The following is a 19,932-nucleotide window of genomic DNA, read 5'->3' on the forward strand; positions in this document are numbered from 1 at the left end:
AGGGGCCCACGGGTGGTGCACGAACAAGGGGCCCACGGGTGGTGCACGAACAAGGGGCCCACGGGTGGTGCACGAACAAGGGGGCCCACGGGTGGTGCACGAACAAGGGGCCCACGGGTGGTGCACGAACAAGGGGTCCACGGGTGGAGCACGAACATGGGGTCCACGGGTGGAGCACGAACAAGGGGTCCACGGGTGGAGCACGAACAAGGGGCCACTGGTGGTGCACGAACAAGGGGCCACAGGTGGAACACGAACAAGGGGCCCACGGGTGGTGCACGAACAAGGGGCCCACGGATGGTGCACGAACAAGGGGCCCACGGATGGTGCACGAACAAGGGGCCCACGGGTGGTGCACGAACAAGGGGCCCACGGGTGGTGCACGAACAAGGGGCCCACGGGTGGTGCACGAACAAGGGGTCCACGGGTGGTGCACGAACAAGGGGCTCACGGGTGGTGCACGAACAAGGGGCTCACGGGTGGTGCACGAACAAGGGGCCCACGGGTGGTGCACGAACAAGGGGCCCACGGGTGGTGCACGAACAAGGGGCCACATATTACCTTGAGGTTACCTTGAGGTGCTTCCGGGGCTTAGCGTCCCCGCGGCCCGGTCGTCGACCAGGCCTCCTGGTTGCCGGACTGATCAACCAGGCTGTTGGACGCGGCTCCATACAATTAAGTACAGTATCGGTATCGGAGTACAAGTCTTTTCGTAACATCTGTATCACCCAATATACTGATATTGACACACCTCTATGATATATTTTCTTCGTAAACAAACGTGTATTTGTAAAGTGAGAGAATATGGCACCCAATGGGGTTCTGACGTCACTGGCCAGCGCGCCAAGTGGGGTGTTTTAAACCGATCAGGACTGGACATCATGGCCAGCTATGATCTGGACTGGACATCATGGCCAGCTACGATCAGGACTGGACATCATGGCCAGCTACGATCAGGACTGGACATCATGGCCAGCTATGATCTGGACTGGACATCATGGCCAGCTATGATCTGGACTGGACATCATGGCCAGCTACGATCAGGACTGGACATCATGGCCAGCTATGATCTGGACTGGACATCATGGCCAGCTATGATCTGGACTGGACATCACGGCCAGCTACGATCAGGACTGGACATCACGGCCAGCTACGATCAGGACTGGACATCACGGCCAGCTACGATCAGGACTGGACATCACGGCCAGCTACGATCAGGACTGGACATCATGGCCAGCTATGATCAGGACTGGACATCACGGCCAGCTATGATCAGGACTGGACATCATGGCCAGCTATGATCAGGACTGGACATCATGGCCAGCTACGATCAGGACTGGACATCATGGCCAGCTACGATCAGGACTGGACATCATGGCCAGCTACGATCAGGACTGGACATCATGGCCAGCTACGATCAGGACTGGACATCATGGCCAGCTACGATCAGGACTGGACATCATGGCCAGCTACGATCAGGACTGGACATCATGGCCAGCTATGATCAGGGCTGGACATCACGGCCAGCTACGATCAGGACTGGACATCATGGCCAGCTATGATCAGGGCTGGACATCATGGCCAGCTACGATCAGGACTGGACATCATGGACAGCCACGATCTGGACTGGACATCATGGCCAGCCACGATCTGGACTGGACATCATGGCCAGCCACGATCTGGACTGGACATCATGGCCAGCTACGATCTGGACTGGACATCATGGCCAGCTACGATCTGGACTGGACATCATGGCCAGCTACGATCAGGACTGGACATCATGGCCAGCTACGATCAGGGCTGGACATCATGGCCAGCTATGATCAGGGCTGGACATCACGGCCAGCTACGATCAGGACTGGACATCATGGCCAGCTATGATCAGGGCTGGACATCATGGCCAGCTACGATCAGGACTGGACATCATGGCCAGCTATGATCAGGACTGGACATCATGGCCAGCTATGATCAGGACTGGACATCATGGCCAGCTATGATCAGGGCTGGACATCACGGCCAGCTACGATCAGGACTGGACATCATGGCCTGCTATGATCAGGGCTGGACATCATGGCCAGCTACGATCAGGACTGGACATCATGGCCCAGCTACGATCAGGACTGGACATCATGGCCAGCTACGATCAGGACTGGACATCATGGCCAGCGATCAGGACTGGACATCATGGCCAGCTACGATCAGGACTGGACATCATGGCCAGCTATGATCAGGACTGGACATCATGGCCAGCTATGATCAGGACTGGACATCATGGCCAGCTATGATCAGGGCTGGACATCACGGCCAGCTACGATCAGGACTGGACATCATGGCCTGCTATGATCAGGGCTGGACATCATGGCCAGCTACGATCAGGACTGGACATCATGGCCCAGCTACGATCAGGACTGGACATCATGGCCAGCTACGATCAGGACTGGACATCATGGCCAGCGATCAGGACTGGACATCATGGCCAGCTACGATCAGGACTGGACATCATGGCCAGCTACGATCAGGACTGGACATCATGGCCAGCTACGATCAGGACTGGACATCATGGCCAGCTACGATCAGGACTGGACATCACGGCCAGCTACGATCAGGACTGGACATCACGGCCAGCTACGATCAGGACTGGACATCATGGCCAGCTACGATCAGGACTGGACATCATGGCCAGCTACGATCAGGACTGGACATCATGGACAGCCACGATCTGGACTGGACATCATGGCCAGCCACGATCTGGACTGGACATCATGGCCAGCTACGATCTGGACTGGACATCATGGCCAGCTACGATGTGGACTGGACATCATGGCCAGCTACGATCAGGACTGGACATCACGGCCAGCTACGATCAGGACTGGACATCACGGCCAGCTACGATCAGGACTGGACATCACGGCCAGCTACGATCAGGACTGGACATCATGGCCAGCTATGATCAGGACTGGACATCACGGCCAGCTATGATCAGGACTGGACATCATGGCCAGCTATGATCAGGACTGGACATCATGGCCAGCTACGATCAGGACTGGACATCATGGCCAGCTACGATCAGGACTGGACATCATGGCCAGCTACGATTGGTCAAGAGGCGATATATCAGCTTATCAACATGGAGCTACAACATTAGATTTATTTAAAAAAGTCAGTATTTAGTTATTTTTATGTAAATTTACCTATGTTCCAAGTTACGACTCTATATATTCACTATCATTTTTTAGCTTGCAAACGCTTCTAAATCAGTATAACCAAAATACTTTACATAACCAAACCTAGTCCTAATTGTATACAAGTCCGTAATATATAATATTAATTTATATTTGAGAAAAAGTATTGTTCTTACACCGTATGAAAGATTGATCCTGAGAGTTGGTTGCCAGGTGATTAATTATTCAATTCTACACTAGTCTTGTAAACTCTTGCTCACTTGTGCAATGTCTTGTATATATCAATCAATAAGGTCAGTACTGGAATAATAATCCCAGGGAGGATGATGGCTGCGGAATATAGAGTATTGGGTCACCGGAATGTCAGTCGATGGCTTGGCCTTGGCCTATCAACCTTGGTAGGGTTATTAAGGCCACCACAATTGCCTACTGATTAACCAGTAAGTATACTTTAGTTCTTCACTAAAGTATACTCTCAGTGTGTGTGTATACACTGAGGATAGGGGTATACACCTCTAAATATATCCCCAGGTCAGTCCACCTCGCGTGTAGCCTCTTCCCCGCCCGTCATGATCACTGGCTTCAAGGCGCTCTTGCCAAGTGTTCAAACTTGTCGGAGAACTTCCAGTTACATCAAACATTTCCAGGTTTAGCTAATCAGTTACCTTCATTCTGGCTTAACCATAATACGCTAATGAATTTTAATAAACATGTAATTACTGTCATACATATTGCACGAAAGGAGCAGCAATGAAGCAACCAACTGGTAATTTAACGCCGCCGCCAGACACATACCTCGAACGTTCCAGGCGTTCGTTCGTGCGTTCAGATCCAGGGACATTTCCCGCCATTCACGGAATCAGTCTTTTTTTTTTGTCAAAGCTGAAAAAGGTCATGAAATAGAATAGATCACAACCTGCCTGCTGTTTCTTTCTTGTGCTTCTGCATCAATTTCATTTGTAGATAATTTTGTGAAAAGATTGAATAGTTATCAACGCAACTTGTTTGTTTCTTCTTGCTAGAGTTCTTCTCTGCATGGTGACATGTTCCTGGTCAACTGACAGCCGCCAACACAACATTACCTGCGGCAGGTTCGCTAGTTGGACGTTTGCCACGCGGAGGTCTTATTTTGCCTTTCCGTACAACCTGTGTAATAATTAAACTGTTCAGGCAGGACATGACACAGCATTCCAGAGGACATCTTGAGTGTCGGTCCATCCACCACCACCACTGCTTGTGGTCACCACCACCACCACACTATACTCGTGGTCACCACCAACACACACTACTCGTGACCACCACCACCACACACTACTCGTAGTCACCACCACACACTACTCGTGGTCACCACCACACACTACTCGTGGTCACCACCACCACACTACTCGTGGTCACCACCACACACTACTCGTGGTCACCACCACACACTACTCGCGGCTACCACCCCTCACATCTTCCTAAGTGAACCTTTCTCCTGCGTGTACCTCAAGGGGCACTCCAGCCTCGACAACCAGAGCGCAACTCCTTAGTCTCCCGAGACTGCTGGATACCTACTACCTCTATGGGCTGCAGCCAGGAGCTAATGGTTACCCCTTTACTTAAGTGGGAAATACATTTTATGCAAGTGAATGATCTAGGGTCATTCACCGACCGCACGACATCGACATTCATCGACCGTCGACCGCACAGTAGCGTCGTACAATGTCGGGCACCGGTACACGTTGATGTACTGGCTCTCTTTATGGCACTCCATCCGCCACATGTCGGATAGAGTGCCATGAAGATTTACTAGATGGAGTGCCATTCGTACTACAAACCTGTATGTTACCATGACACATGACACTGAAGTAGCTGGAGTTGACATATCTGTCCTGCCTAAAGGGATTTTTTTTCTGATGGTTAGCAGCGGTGTGGGGGCAGGGGGGGACTCCGACGGGTACAGTTGCGGCAAGCGAGGCAGCGGTAAGGCCTGAGCAGGTAACGTTGGTTGAGTCGTCGCGTTGTGGCTGAGGGAGTTCCTCAGCTTTCTCGGCCATTGGGACCATCTCTGGGTTTGTAGAGGCGTTATGACCCGACGGTCTGGGCTCTTCTGCTACCTCTGTCGGGGCAGCTGCAGGTAGGCCGTCCTCCTCGTTGGATGTAGTCATCGTCCTCGTCGGAGGAGAGGTCCAAGACTGGGGACGTCTCTGCTGATGCGCGAGCAGCGGGCCGGCTTCGGCTATGGGGATTGCCAGGAGGTCGTCGGGTGCCTTACCTTGTGCTTACCTTGCAATGATCTCGGGGCTTAGCGTCCCCCCAGCCCGGTCCTCGACCAGGCCTCCTGGTTGCTAGACTGGTCAAACAGGCTGGTGGACGCGGCTGCTCGCAGTCAGACGTATTAATAACAACCTGGTTGATCAGATATTCTTTGGAGTTGTTTATCAGATTCGGGTTGCAGCGGTCGTGAGTACCGTTAGCGGAGAGCAGCCTGTTGACGAGGCAAACGTATTGTTTGCCGTCGTTGCCTGACATTTTGTCGACGAGGTGGAGCAGTTTCTGATTTACCGATGAACTGGTGGTGACTGGGTGGCAAGATAGTAGCTTATTTTGATAAAATTCTAGAATTTTTTTCATCTAGGGTTTAGTTAACTCCCGCTGTACTACAAGCCTGACTGTTACAATGACACTCCCGCTGTACTACAAGCCTGACTGTTACAATGACACTCCCGCTGTACTACAAGCCTGACTGTTACAATGACACTCCCGCTGTACTACAAGCCTGACTGTTACAATGACACTCCCGCTGTACTACAAGCCTGACTGTTACAATGACACTCCCGCTGTACTACAAGCCTGACTGTAACAGTGACACTCCCGCTGTACTACAAGTCTGACTGTTACAATGACACTCCCACTGTACAAGCCTGACTGTTACAATGACACTCCCGCTGTACTACAAGTCTGACTGTTACAATGACACTCCCGCTGTACTGCAAGCGTAACTGTTACAATGACACTCCCGCTGTACTACAAGTCTGACTGTTACAATGACACTCCCGCTGTACTACAAGCCTGACTGTTACAATGACACTCCCGCTGTACTAAAAGTCTGACTGTTACAATGACACTCCCGCTGTATTGCAAGCGTAACTGTTACAATGACATTCCCGCTGTACTACAAGCCTGACTGTTACAATGACACTCCCGCTGTACTACAAGCCTAACTGTTACAATGACACTCCCGCTGTACTACAAGTCTGTTACAATGACACTCGCTGTACTACAAGCCTGACTGTTACAATGACACTCCCGCTGTACTCCAAGCCTGACTGTTACAATGACACTCCCACTGTACTACAAGCCTGACTTACAATGACACTCCCGCTGTACTACAAGCCTGACTTACAATGACACTCCCGCTGTACTACAAGCCTGACTTACAATGACACTCCCGCTGTACTACAAGCCTGACTTACAATGACACTCCCGCTGTACTACAAGCCTGACTTTCAATGACACTCCCGCTGTACTACAAGCCTGACTTACAATGACACTCCCACGGTACTACAAGTCTGACTTACAATGACACTCGCTGTACTACATGCCTGACTTATAATGACACTCCCGCTGTACTACAAGACTGACTTACAATGACACTCCCACTGTACTACAAGCCTGACTTACAATGACACTCCCGCTGTACAATAAGCCTGACTGTTACAATGACACTCCCGCTGTACTACAAGCCTGACTTACAATGACACTCCCGCTGTACTACAAGCCTCACTGTTACAATGACACTCCCGCTGTACTACAAGCCTGTTACAATGACACTCCCGCTGTACTACAAGTCTGTTATGACACTCCCGCTGTACTACAAGCCTGTTACAATGACACTCCCGCTGTACTACAAGTCTGTTATAATGACACTCCCGCTGTACTAAAGCCTGACTGTTACAATGACACTCCCGCTGTACTACAAGCCTGACTGTTACAATGACACTCCCGCTGTACTACAAGACTGACTGTTACAATGACACTCCCGCTGTACTACAAGCCTGACTGTTACAATGACATTCCCACTGTACTAGAAGTCTGTTATAATGACACTCCCGCTGTACTAAAGCCTGACTGTTACAATGACACTCCCACTGTACTAGAAGTCTGTTACAATGACACTCCCGCTGTACTACAAGCCTGTTACAATGACACTCCTGCTGTACTACAAGCCTGACTGTTACAATGACACTCCCGCTGTACTACAAGTCTGTTATAATGACACTCCCGCTGTACTAAAGCCTGACTGTTACAATGACACTCCCGCTGTACTACAAGCCTGACTGTTACAATGACACTCCCGCTGTACTACAAGACTGACTGTTACAATGACACTCCCGCTGTACTACAAGCCTGACTGTTACAATGACACTCCCGCTGTACTACAAGTCTGTTACAATGACACTCCCGCTGTACTACAAGCCTGACTGTTACAATGACACTCCCACTGTACTACAAGCCTGACTGTTACAATGACACTCCCACTGTACTACAAGCCTGACTGTTACAATGACACTCCCGCTGTACTTCAAGCCTGACTGCCCGTGCCCAGCCCCGGAGCCTCGTGCCCAGCCCCGGAGCCTCGTGCCCAGCCCCGGAGCCTCGTGCCCAGCCCCGGAGCCTCGTGCCCAGCCCCGGAGCCTCGTGCCCAGCCCCGGAGCCTCGTGCCCAGCCCCGGAGCCTCGTGCCCAGCCCCGGAGCCTCGTCCCCAGCCCCGGAGCCTCGTCCCCAGCCCCGGAGCCTCGTCCCCAGCCCCGGAGCCTCGTCCCCAGCCCTGGAGCCTCGTCCCCAGCCCTGGAGCCTCGTCCGCAGGCCTGGAGCCTCGTCCCCAGGCCTGGAGCCTCGTCCCCAGCCCTGGAGCCTCGTCCCCAGCCCTGGAGCCTCGTGCCTACCCCAGGAGCCTCGTGCCCAGCCCTGGAGCCTCGTGCCCAGCCCTGGAGCCTCGTCCCCAGCCCTGGAGCCTCGTCCCCAGCCCTGGAGCCTCGTCCCCAGCCCTGGAGCCTCGTCCCCAGCCCTGGAGCCTCGTCCCCAGCCCTGGAGCCTCGTCCCCAGCCCTGGAGCCTCGTCCCCAGCCCTGGAGCCTCGTCCTTAGCCCAGGAGCCTCGTCCTTAGCCCAGGAGCCTCGTGCCCAGCCCAGGAGCCTCGTGCCTACCCCAGGAGCCTCGTGCCTACCCCAGGAGCCTCGTGCCCAGCCCTGGAGCCTCGTGCCCAGCCCTGGAGCCTCGTGCCTAGCCCTGGAGCCTCGTGCCCAGCCCTGGAGCCTCGTGCCCAGCCCTGGAGCCTCGTGCCCAGCCCTGGAGCCTCGTGCCCAGCCCTGGAGCCTCGTGCCTAGCCCTGGAGCCTTGTCCCCAGCCCAGGAGCCTCGTGTCCAGCCCTGGAGCTTCGTCCCCAGCCCAGGAGCCTCGTGCCCAGCCCAGGATCCTCGTGCCCAGCCCTGGAGCCTCGTGCCCAGCCCAGGAGCCTCGTGCCCAGCCCTGGAGCTTCGTCCCCAGCCCAGGAGCCTTGTGCCCAGCCCAGGAGCCTTGTGCCTAGCCCTGGAGCTTCGTCCCTAACCCAGGAGCCTTGTGCCCAGCCCTTGAGCCTCGTCCCCAGCCCAGGAGCCTCGTGCCTAGCCCAGGAGCCTCGTGCCCAGCCCAGGAGCCTCGTCCCCAACCCAGGAGCCTCGTCCCCAGCCCAGGAGCCTCGTCCCCAGCCCAGAGCCTCGTCCCCAGCCCAGAGCCTCGTCCCCAGTCCAGGATCCTCGTCCCCAACCCAGGAGCCTCGTGCCCAGCTCAGGAGCCTCGTCCCCAGCCCAGGAGCCTCGTGCCCAGCTCAGGAGCCTCGTGCCCAGCCCAGGAGCCTCGTGCCCAGCCCAGGAGCCTCGTCCCCAGCCCAGGAGCCTCGTCCCCAGCCCAGGAGCCTCGTCCCCAGCCCAGGAGCCTCGTGCCCAGCCCAGGAGCCTCGTGCCCAGCCCAGGAGCCTCGTCCCCAGCCCAGGAGCCTCGTCCCCAGCCCAGGAGCCTCGTCCCCAGCCCAGGAGCCTCGTCCCCAACCCAGGAGCCTCGTGCCCAGCCCAGGAGCCTCGTGCCCAGCCCAGCAGCCTCGTGCCCAGCCCAGCAGCCTCGTGCCCAGCCCAGGAGCCTCGTGCCCAGCCCAGGAGCCTCGTGCCCAGCCCAGGAACCTCGTCCCCAGCCCAGGAGCCTCGTCCCCAGCCCAGGAGCCTCGTGCCCAGCCCAGGAACCTCGTGCCCAGCCCAGAAGCCTCGTGCCCAAGCAAAAGACGATTTTTTTCAGGAACCAAAAATTTGATGTTTTCTTCTTTCATTCAGACGATGAGTCAGGTTATTATTACTTTTGTAAACCTCATGTGTGTGTGTATGTAAGGTAATTATGTAGATTTTGTACACACGCCCCTTTTTCATCTTTGTTATTGTGTGGGTACATTTGGAACCCTTTGATATATGATATCAATTTGATATATGAGATAGCCTTTGATATATTTGAAGTCCTGCCCGAAACGCTGTGCGTACTAGTGGCTTTACAAGAATGTAATTACTATGCTCTGTATCATCAGAATCCCAATGTACCTTCTTGTATATATATAAATAAATAAATAAATATGTAAATGCTGTACATATTATTATGTATATACACATATTGTCTGTTTTTGATGTTCCTTAGATGTAAGGATTTCCTGTGTTTTGCTGCTCGTGCCTTTTAATTCTGTACAAGTATTCATCAGCTGTGGGGTGTTTCTTTGATTTTATGTCACTAAATATTTATAATCAAAATTTAATATAAAAGAGAAAAAAATACATCTCTGGGGTCGGCTGCTGGATGGAATGAACATAGCCTGAGGACAGGTTGCTTGTCAAGTTCTTATAAAAAATATACATTACATTTTGTATCTAGCTTATTAGGGCTGGAACTTGCTTAGGAAAATGGATTCTAGGGTTCAGGAGCCCATTATGTGTCTCTGTAACCCGTTCCACCACCGCCCGCACGATGGGTATGGGGGGCATAATGAATGAACCAAACTGAACTTGTCCACCAGTCCTCCCTTGTTCAGCTACTCCCTAATAATATCAAACATTCAGCTGAGAGTTTCCTTCCCTTCTCGGCAGACTAATTCAAATCAAATCAAAACAAATGTTTATTTAGGTAAGGTACATACATACAAGAGATTTTACAAAGAGTGATGGATTTATAGATAGAGCTAATACATACAATGCCTAAAGCCACTATTACGCAAAGCGTTTCGGGCATGAAAAACTTAAATGACTAAAGATTAATACTAATTGAGCATAAAGAGTAAAATGAAAACATGGAATGAAAACATAGCTGAAAAAGCAGCACAAATACAATTCTGTCGACAAACAGCGCTCTTTGTTGTTGTATTCCATCCTGTAGATCTGCTTCACTATAATATAGATCACTCAGTCTTTATTAAGTTCAATTTCCCTTATAATCAAGTTGTAGTTCTGGCAAGGTTAGAGTGGCTGTAATATACCAAGCGTCTCAATAAGACATGTTTGGTGCTTGGGTGACTCCTTGTAGACCTGCCAGGGGCCACATTCACGAGAACACTTACGGCAGCACTTACGAACCTGTACATCTTTTCTCAATCTTTGGCGGCTTTGTTTCCAATTATTAAACAGTTTACAAACATGAAAACTTCCCAATCAACTGTTGTTATTGTTATAAACAGCCTCCTGGTGCTTCGGAGCTCATTAACTGTTTAATAATTGAAAACAAAGCCGCCAAAGATTGAGAAAAGATGTACAGGTTCGTAAGTGCTGCCGTAAGTGTTTTCTTGAATCTGGCCAGAAGAGGCTGCCACTCCAGCCCGTCCTCCTAAGGTTTCCCAACATAAAGAAAACGCTCAATGTCAAGTATACTCTCCTAACCTTCCAGAGGACCCAAAACAGAAAACGGGACAGTACGTCACTTTCGCCAGCCGCTTCCATTTTCTAGTACGCCAATTTTTAGATAACGCATACGAGCGAAAAGCGACGTTCTTTGTAGGACAGGTTGGGCACTGAGGACAGTCCTGCTGCTGTTGTTTAAGATTCGCTACTTGGAACAAAAAGTTCCAAGTAGCACGGGCTACGGTGAACCCGTTGTGGACTTACCTAGCACAGGAGCGGGGGAGGACGGTCCTGCCTGAACATCAAATAAACAAATGAGAGACGCGGAGGAGTGAGGCAGGTGGCGAGGCGGGGCTGACCTTGGACGGCAGAACAACGCTCCCAAGGACCAACTTGCCGTGTAACTATAACATGTACACACAGAAATTACACATTTCGTGATGCATCAAATGAACTCCTTTTGACCATGTCGTAGCTCAGTCGATTAAGGCAGCGTCTGGGATGCTCTCGGACGCAGGTTCGAATCCTCGTCACGGCTCTTGTGGATTTGTTTATAACGTGTGCAGGACACTAATGAGAACACTGACGCGTCCCGTCATCGTGGCAGGAATGGCGTGTCGTGATCTATATATAACTGGGAGCCTGTGTTACCCGGTCTCCCCACCAGGCTGTGGTGGTCACCTTCTGTAACTACTTCACTAAACAAGTGCTCGCAAGTGTCCGCAAGTGTCCGCAAGTGCCCGCAAGTGCTTGCAAGTGCCCGCAAGTGATTGCAAGTGCCCGCAAGTGATTGCAAGTGCCCGCAAGTGATTGCAAGTGCCCGCAAGTGATTGCAAGTGCCCGCAAGTGATTGCAAGTGCCCGCAAGTGATTGCAAGTGCCCGCAAGTGATTGCAAGTGCCCGCAAGTGATTGCAAGTGCCCGCAAGTGATTGCAAGTGCCCGCAAGTGCTCTCAAGTGTCCGCAAGAGCCCGCAAGTGTCCGCAAGTGCTTGCAAGTGTCCGCAAGTGATTGCAAGTGCCCGCAAGTGCTCTCAAGTGTCCGCAAGTGATTGCAAGTGCCCGCAAGTGCTCTCAAGTGTCCGCAAGAGCCCGCAAGTGTCCGCAAGAGCCCGCAAGTGTCCGCAAGTGTCCGCAAGTGTCCGCAAGTGCCCGCAAGTGCCCACAAGTTCCCGCAAGAGCCCGCAAGTTCCCGCAAGTGTCCGCAAGCGCCCGCAAGTGTTCGCAAGAGCCCGCAAGTGTCCGCAAGTGTCCGCAAGAGCCCGTAAGTGTCTGCAAGTGTCCACAGGTGTCCGCAAGAGCCCGCAAGTGTCCGCAAGAGCCCGCAAGTGCCTACAAGTGTCCTCAAGTGCCCACAAGTGTCCTCAAGTGCCCACAAGTGTCCGCAAGTGTCAAGTGTCCGCAATTGTCCGCAATTGTCCGCAAGAGCCCGCAAGTGCCCGCAAGTTCCCGCAAGTTCCCGCAAGTGCCCGCAAGTGTCCGCAAGTGTCCGCAAGTGTCCGCAAGTGTCCGCAAGAGCCCGCAAGTGCCCTCAAGTGCCCACAAGTGTCCGCAAGTGCCCGCAAGTGCCCGCAAGTGTCCCCAAGTGTCTGCAAGAGCACGCAAGTGTCCGCAAGTGCCCGCAAGAGCCCGCAAGAACCCGCAAGAGCCCGCAAGTGCCCGCAAGAGCCCGCAAGTGTCCGCAAGTGCCCGCAAGAGCCCGCAAGTGCCCTCAAGTGCCCGCAAGAACCCGCAAATTCCTGCAAGTGTCTGCAAGTGTCCGCAAGTGTCCGCAGGTGTCCGCAAGAGCCCGCAAGAGTCCGCAAGAGCCCGCAAGTGTCCGCAAGAGCCCGCAAGTGCCCACAAGTGTCAAGTGTCCGCAATTGTCCGCAAGAGCCCGCAAGTGCCCGCAAGTTCCCGCAAGTGTCCGCAAGAGCCCGCAAGTGTTCGCAAGTGTCCGCAAGTGCCCACAAGTGTCCGCAAGTGCTCGCAAGTGTCCGCAAGTGTCCGCAATTGTCCACAAGTGTCCGAAAGTGCCCGCAAGTGCCCGCAAGTGCCCGCAAGTGCCCGCAAGTGTCCGCAAGTGCCCGCAAGTGCCTGCAAGTGTCCGCAAGAGTCCGCAAGTGCCCGAAAGTGCTTGCAAGTGCCCGAAAGTGCTTGCAAGTGCCCGAAAGTGCTTGCAAGTGCCCGAAAGTGCTTGCAAGTGCCCGCATGTGCCCAAAGAGCCCACAAGTGCTCGCAAGTGCCCGAAAGTGCTTGCAAGTGTCCTCATGTGCCTGCAAGTGCCCACAAGTGTCTGCAAGAGCCCGCAAGTGTCCACAAATGCCCGCAAGTGCCCACAAGTGCCCGCAAGTGTTCGCAAGAGCCCGCAAGTGTCCGCAAGAGCCCGCAAGTGTCCGCAAGTGTCCGCAAGAGCCCGCAAGTGTCCGCAAGAGCCCGCAAGTGTCCGCAAGTGCCCGCAAGTGCCCACAAGTTCCCGCAAGAGCCCGCAAGTTCCCGCAAGTTTCCGCAAGTGCCCGCAAGTGTTCGCAAGAGCCCGCAAGTGTCCGCAAGAGCCCGCAAGTGTCCGCAAGAGCCCGCAAGTGTCTGCAAGTGTCCACAGGTGTCCGCAAGTGTCCGCAAGAGACCGCAAGTGTCCGCAAGAGCCCGCAAGTGCCTACAAGTGTCCTCAAGTGCCCACAAGTGTCCTCAAGTGCCCACAAGTGCCCGCAAGTGCCCGCAAGTTCCCACAAGTGCCCGCAAGTGCCCGCAAGTGTCCGCAAGTGTCCGCAAGTGTCCGCAAGTGTCCGCAAGTGTCCGCAAGTGTCCGCAAGAGCCCGCAAGTGCCTGCAAGTGCCCGCAAGTGCCCGCAAGTGTCCCCAAGTGTCTGCAAGAGCCCGCAAGTGTTCGCAAGAGCTCGCAAGTGTCTGCAAGTGTCCGCAAGTGTCCGCAAGAGCCCGCAAGAGCCCGCAAGTGCCCTCAAGTGCCCACAAGTGTCCGCAAGTGCCCGCAAGTGCCCGCAAGTGTCAAGTGTCCGCAATTGTCCACAAGTGTCCGCAAGTGTCCGCAAGTACCTGCAAGTGCTCTCAAGTGTCCGCAAGTGTCCGCAAGTGCCCGCAAGAGCCCGCAAGAACCCGCAAGAGCCCGCAAGTGTCCGCAAGTGCCCGCAAGAGCCTGCAAGTGTCCGCAAGTGCCCGCAAGAGCCCGCAAGTGCCCGCAAGAGCCCGCAAGTGCCCTCAAGTGCCCGCAAGAACCCGCAAATTCCTGCAAGTGTCTGCAAGTGTCCGCAAGTGTCCGCAAGTGTCCGCAGGTGTCCGCAAGAGCCCGCAAGTGTCCGCAAGAGCCCGCAAGTGTCCGCAAGAACCCGCAAGTGTCCGCAAGAGCCCGCAAGTGCCTGCAAGTGTCAAGTGTCCGCAATTGTCCGCAAGTGCCCGCAAGTGCCCGCAAGTTCCCGCAAGTGCCCGCAAGTGTCCGCAAGAGCCCGCAAGAGTCCACAAGTGCCCACAAGTGTCCGCAAGTGTCCGCAAGTGTCCGCAATTGTCCACAAGTGTCCGAAAGTGCCCGCAAGTGTCCGCAAGTGTCCGCAAGTGTCCGCAAGTGCCCGCAAGTGCCCGCAAGTGTCCGCAAGTGCCCGCAAGTGCCTGCAAGTGTCCGCAAGAGTCCGCAAGTGCCCGAAAGTGCTTGCAAGTGCCCGAAAGTGCTTGCAAGTGCCCGAAAGTGCTTGCAAGTGCCCGCATGTGCCCAAAGAGCCCACAAGTGCTCGCAAGTGTCCGCAAGTGTCCGCAAGTGCCCGAAAGTGCTTGCAAGTGTCCTCATGTGCCTGCAAGTGCCCACAAGTGTCTGCAAGAGCCCGCAAGTGTCCACAAATGCCCGCAAGTGTCCACAAATGCCCGCAAGTGCCCACAAGTGCCCGCAAGTGTTCGCAAGAGCCCGCAAGTGTCCGCAAGAGCCTGCAAGAGCCTGCAAGTGCTTGCAAGAGCTTGCAAGTGCCCGCAAGTGCCCAAAGAGCCCGCAAGTGCCCAAAGAGCCCGCAAGTGCTTTAAAGTGTCCACAAAAGCCCGAAAGTGCCCGCAAGTGCCTGCACGAGCTTGCAAGTGACCGCAAGTGCCCAAAGAGCCCGCAAGTGCTAGAAAGTGTCCACAAGAGCCCGCAAGTGCCCGCAAGTGCTTGCAAGTACCCGCAAGAGCCCGCAAGTGCTTGCAAGTGCCCGCAAGAGCCCGCAAGTGCCCACAAGTGCCCGCAAGAGCCCGCAAGTGCTTTAATTGCAAGTGCCTGCAAATGCTTGCAAGAGCCCGCAAGTGCTTGCAAGTGCCCGCAAGTGTCCGCAAGTGCTCAAAGACGCCGCAGGTGTCCGCAAGTGCTTGCAAGTGCCCGCAAGAGCCCACAAGTGCCCGCAAGAGCCCGCAAGTGCCCGCAAGTGCTTGCAAAAGCCCGTAAGTGTCCGCAAGTGCTTGCAAAAGCCCACAAGTGCCCGCAAGAGCCCGCAAGTGCCCACAAGAGCCCGCAAGTGCTCGCAAGTGCCCGCAAGTGCCCGCAAGTGCCCGCAAGAACCCGCAAGAGCCCGCAAGTGCCCGCAAGAGCCCGCAAGTGCCCGCAAGTGCCCGCAAGAGCCCGCAAGTGCCCGCAAGAGCCCACAGGTGCCCGCAAGAGCCCACAGGTGCCCGCAAAAGCCCACAGGTGCCTGCAAGAGCCCGCAAGTGCCCGCAAGTGCCCGCAAGAGCCCGCAAGTGCCCACAAGTGCCCGCAAGTGCCCGCAAGTGCCCGCTAGTGCCCGCTAGTGCCCGCAAGAGCCCGCAAGAGCCCGCAAGTGCCCGCTAATGCCCGCAAGTCCCCGCAAGAGCACACAAGTGCCACAAGTGCCCGTAAGTACCCGCAAGTGCCCGCAAGTGCCCGCAAGTGCACAGGCTGACTCAGACATCTGAAACTCTTACGTGCTATAATATAATGTGGTGTTAACTATTAAAAGCTAAACAATATTATTTGTATAAGTTTAATAACTAGTTTCTTAACTTGAACAAGATGTGAACATATTTAACCCTCTTAAGGGACAAGAAGCCGCCAGCTGTCAAGGTAACAAGGTTATTAACCCATAGAACAGCCTACCCGCCGAAGCCGTAAATGTCAAAACTCTTGTTAACTTTCAAACTACAGCTGGAGAAGATCATCAAGGCAAATGATAATTGGCCTTGAGGGTACCTGCCAAGGAACTGGCAGGTACCTTCGACAAGCCGCCGGCTTCATGTCCCCGTCGAGGCCACTAGAGGCACTCAGGTAAACTCAGGTAAGATGTGTGGGGGGGAAGGGGGGTGGTGAGGTACACGTGTTTCGTCAGGCTCGCGTGCTGGCAACACCGCTCTCACATTTGATGCATTCATTCATTGATAACACATTTGTTGATAACACATTTGTTGATAACACATCCGTTGATAACACATTTGTTGATAACACATTTGTTGATAACACATTCGTTGATAACACATTTGATGTTATGAATGAACATCCATTACAACATAAACATCATAATTACCTAGCCGCCACTAACAACAACAACAATATACCTAACGAAGCATTCATTAATTCATGCTACAGTAGTCTGTCTGTACAAGACACGCGTCATTGTATCTGGTGGCCCACAGGTATGCGAATAACCTACAGACTGGGCAACTCTTCCAGCTCCATCCACGTCATCTGGATATTACTGAGAGGCACTACCAGCAGAGGTAGAGGAGGTAGAGGCAGCACCAGCAGAGGTGGAGGAGGTAGAGGCAGCACCAGCAGAGGTGGAGGAGGTAGAGGCAGCACCAGCAGAGGTGGAGGAGGTAGTGGCAGCACCAGCAGAGGTGGAGGAGGTAGAGGCAGCACCAGCAGAGGTGGAGGAGGTAGTGGCAGCACCAGCAGAGGTGGAGGAGGTAGAGGCAGCACCAGCAGAGGTGGAGGAGGGAGAGGCACTACCAGCAGAGGTGGAGGAGGTAGAGGCACTACCAGCAGAGGTGGAGGAGGTAGAGGCAGCACCAACAGAGGTGGAGGAGGTAGAGGCAGCCCCAGCAGAGGTGGAGGAGGTAGACGCAGCACCAGCAGAGGTGGAGGAGGTAGAGGCAGCACCAGCAGAGGTGGAGGAGGTAGAGGCAGCACCAGCAGAGGTGGAGGAGGGAGAGGCAGCACCAGCAGAGGTGGAGGAGGGAGAGGCAGCACCAGCAGAGGTGGAGGAGGGAGAGGCAGCACCAACAGAGGTGGAGGAGGGAGAGGCAGCACCAACAGAGGTGGAGGAGGGAGAGGCAGCACCAACAGAGGTGGAGGAGGGAGAGGCAGCACCAACAGAGGTGGAGGAGGGAGATGCAGCACCAACAGAGGTGGAGGAGGGAGACGCAGCACCAACAGAGGTGGAGGAGGGAGAGGCAGCACCAACAGAGGTGGAGGAGGGAGAGGCAGCACCAACAGAGGTGGAGGAGGGAGAGGCAGCACCAGCAGAGGTGGAGGAGGGAGAGGCAGCACCAGCAGAGGTGGAGGAGGGAGAGGCAGCACCAACAGAGGTGGAGGAGGGAGAGGCAGCACCAGCAGAGGTGGGGGAGAGAGAGGCAGCACCAACAGAGGTGGAGGAGAGAGAGGCAGCACCAGCAGAGGTGGAGGAGGGAGAGGCAGCACCAGCAGAGGTGGAGGAGAGAGAGGCAGCACCAACAGAGGTGGAGGAGGGAGAGGCAGCACCAACAGAGGTGGAGGAGGGAGAGGCAGCACCAGCAGAGGTGGGGGAGAGAGAGGCAGCACCAACAGAGGTGGAGGAGGGAGAGGCAGCACCAGCAGAGGTGGGGGAGAGAGAGGCAGCACCAACAGAGGTGGAGGAGGGAGAGGCAGCACCAACAGAGGTGGAGGAGGTAGAGGCAGCACCAACAGAGGTGGAGGAGAGAGAGGCAGCACCAACAGAGGTGGGGGAGAGAGAGGCAGCACCAACAGAGGTGGAGGAGGTAGAGGCAGCACCAACAGAGGTGGAGGAGGGAGACGCAGCACCAACAGAGGTGGAGGAGGGAGACGCAGCACCAACAGAGGTGGAGGAGGGAGAGGCAGCACCAACAGAGGTGGAGGAGGGAGAGGCAGCACCAACAGAGGTGGAGGAGGGAGAGGCAGCACCAACAGAGGTGGAGGAGGGAGAGGCAGCACCAACAGTGGTGGAGGAGGGAGAGGCAGCACCAACAGAGGTGGAGGAGGGAGATGCAGCACCAACAGAGGTGGAGGAGGGAGACGCAGCACCAACAGAGGTGGAGGAGGGAGAGGCAGCACCAACAGAGGTGGAGGAGGGAGAGGCAGCACCAACAGAGGTGGAGGAGGGAGAGGCAGCACCAGCAGAGGTGGAGGAGGGAGAGGCAACACCAACAGAGGTGGAGGAGGGAGAGGCAGCACCAGCAGAGGTGGAGGAGGTAGAGGCAGCACCAACAGAGGTGGAGGAGGTAGAGGCAGCACCAACAGAGGTGGAGGAGGGAGAGACAGCACCAACAGAGGTGGAGGAGGGAGAGGCAGCACCAACAGAGGTGGAGGAGGGAGAGGCAGCACCAGCAGAGGTGGAGGAGGTAGAGGCAGCACCAACAGAGGTGGAGGAGGGAGAGGCAGCACCAGCAGAGGTGGAGGAGGGAGAGGCAGCACCAACAGAGGTGGGGGAGAGAGAGGCAGCACCAACAGAGGTGGAGGAGGGAGACGCAGCACCAACAGAGGTGGAGGAGGGAGAGGCAGCACCAGCAGAGGTGGAGGAGGGAGAGGCAGCACCAACAGAGGTGGAGGAGGGAGAGGCAGCACGAACAGAGGTGGAGGAGGGAGACGCAGCACCAACAGAGGTGGAGGAGGGAGAGGCAGCACCAACAGAGGTGGGGGAGAGAGAGGCAGCACCAACAGAGGTGGAGGAGGGAGACGCAGCACCAACAGAGGTGGAGGAGGGAGAGGCAGCACCAACAGAGGTGGAGGAGGGAGACGCAGCACCAACAGAGGTGGAGGAGGGAGAGGCAGCACCAACAGAGGTGGGGGAGAGAGAGGCAGCACCAACAGAGGTGGAGGAGGTAGAGGCAGCACCAGCAGAGGTGGAGGAGGTAGAGGCAGCACCAGCAGAGGTGGAGGAGGTAGAGGCAGCACCAGCAGAGGTGGAGGAGGTAGAGGCAGCACCAGCAGAGGTGGAGGAGGTAGAGGCAGCACCAGCAGAGGTGGAGGAGGTAGAGGCAGCACCAGCAGAGGTGGAGGAGGTAGAGGCAGCACCAGCAGAGGTGGAGGAGGGAGAGGCAGCACCAACAGAGGTGGAGGAGGGAGAGGCAGCACCAACAGAGGTGGAGGAGGGAGAGGCAGCACCAACAGAGGTGGAGGAGGGAGAGGCAGCACCAACAGAGGTGGAGGAGGTAGAGGCAGCACCAACAGAGGTGGAGGAGGTAGAGGCAGCACCAGCAGAGGTGGAGGAGGTAGAGGCAGCACCAGCAGAGGTGGAGGAGGGAGAGGCAGCACCAGCAGAGGTGGAGGAGGGAGAGGCAGCACCAACAGAGGTGGAGGAGGGAGAGGCAGCACCAACAGAGGTGGAGGAGGGAGAGGCAGCACCAACAGAGGTGGAGGAGGGAGACGCAGCACCAGCAGAGGTGGAGGAGGGAGAGGCAGCACCAACAGAGGTGGAGGAGGGAGAGGCAGCACCAACAGAGGTGGAGGAGGGAGAGGCAGCACCAGCAGAGGTGGAGGAGGGAGAGGCAGCACCAAGAGAGGTGGAGGAGGTAGAGGCAGCACCAAGAGAGGTGGAGGAGGTAGAGGCACTACCAGCAGAGGTGGAGGAGGGAGAGGCAGCACCAACAGAGGTGGAGGAGGGAGAGGCACTACCAGCAGAGGTGGAGGGAGAGGCAGCACCAACAGACGTGGTGTGTGTGTGTGTGTGTGTGTGTGTGTGTGTGTGTGTGTGTG

The 19,932-nt window shown here is 55.4% G+C and overlaps 1 protein-coding gene across 4 annotated transcripts in view; it reads right to left on the reverse strand.

The window, feature by feature from the left end:
* Nucleotides 1-19,932, reverse strand: part of LOC138355119 (uncharacterized) — a 154,086-nt gene that overhangs the window by 127,589 nt on the left and 6,565 nt on the right. The gene's annotated exons all lie outside the window — the stretch shown is intronic.

Source organism: Procambarus clarkii, chromosome 66, assembly GCF_040958095.1.
Source record: "Procambarus clarkii isolate CNS0578487 chromosome 66, FALCON_Pclarkii_2.0, whole genome shotgun sequence".
Classification (NCBI taxonomy): Eukaryota; Metazoa; Arthropoda; class Malacostraca; order Decapoda; family Cambaridae; genus Procambarus; species Procambarus clarkii.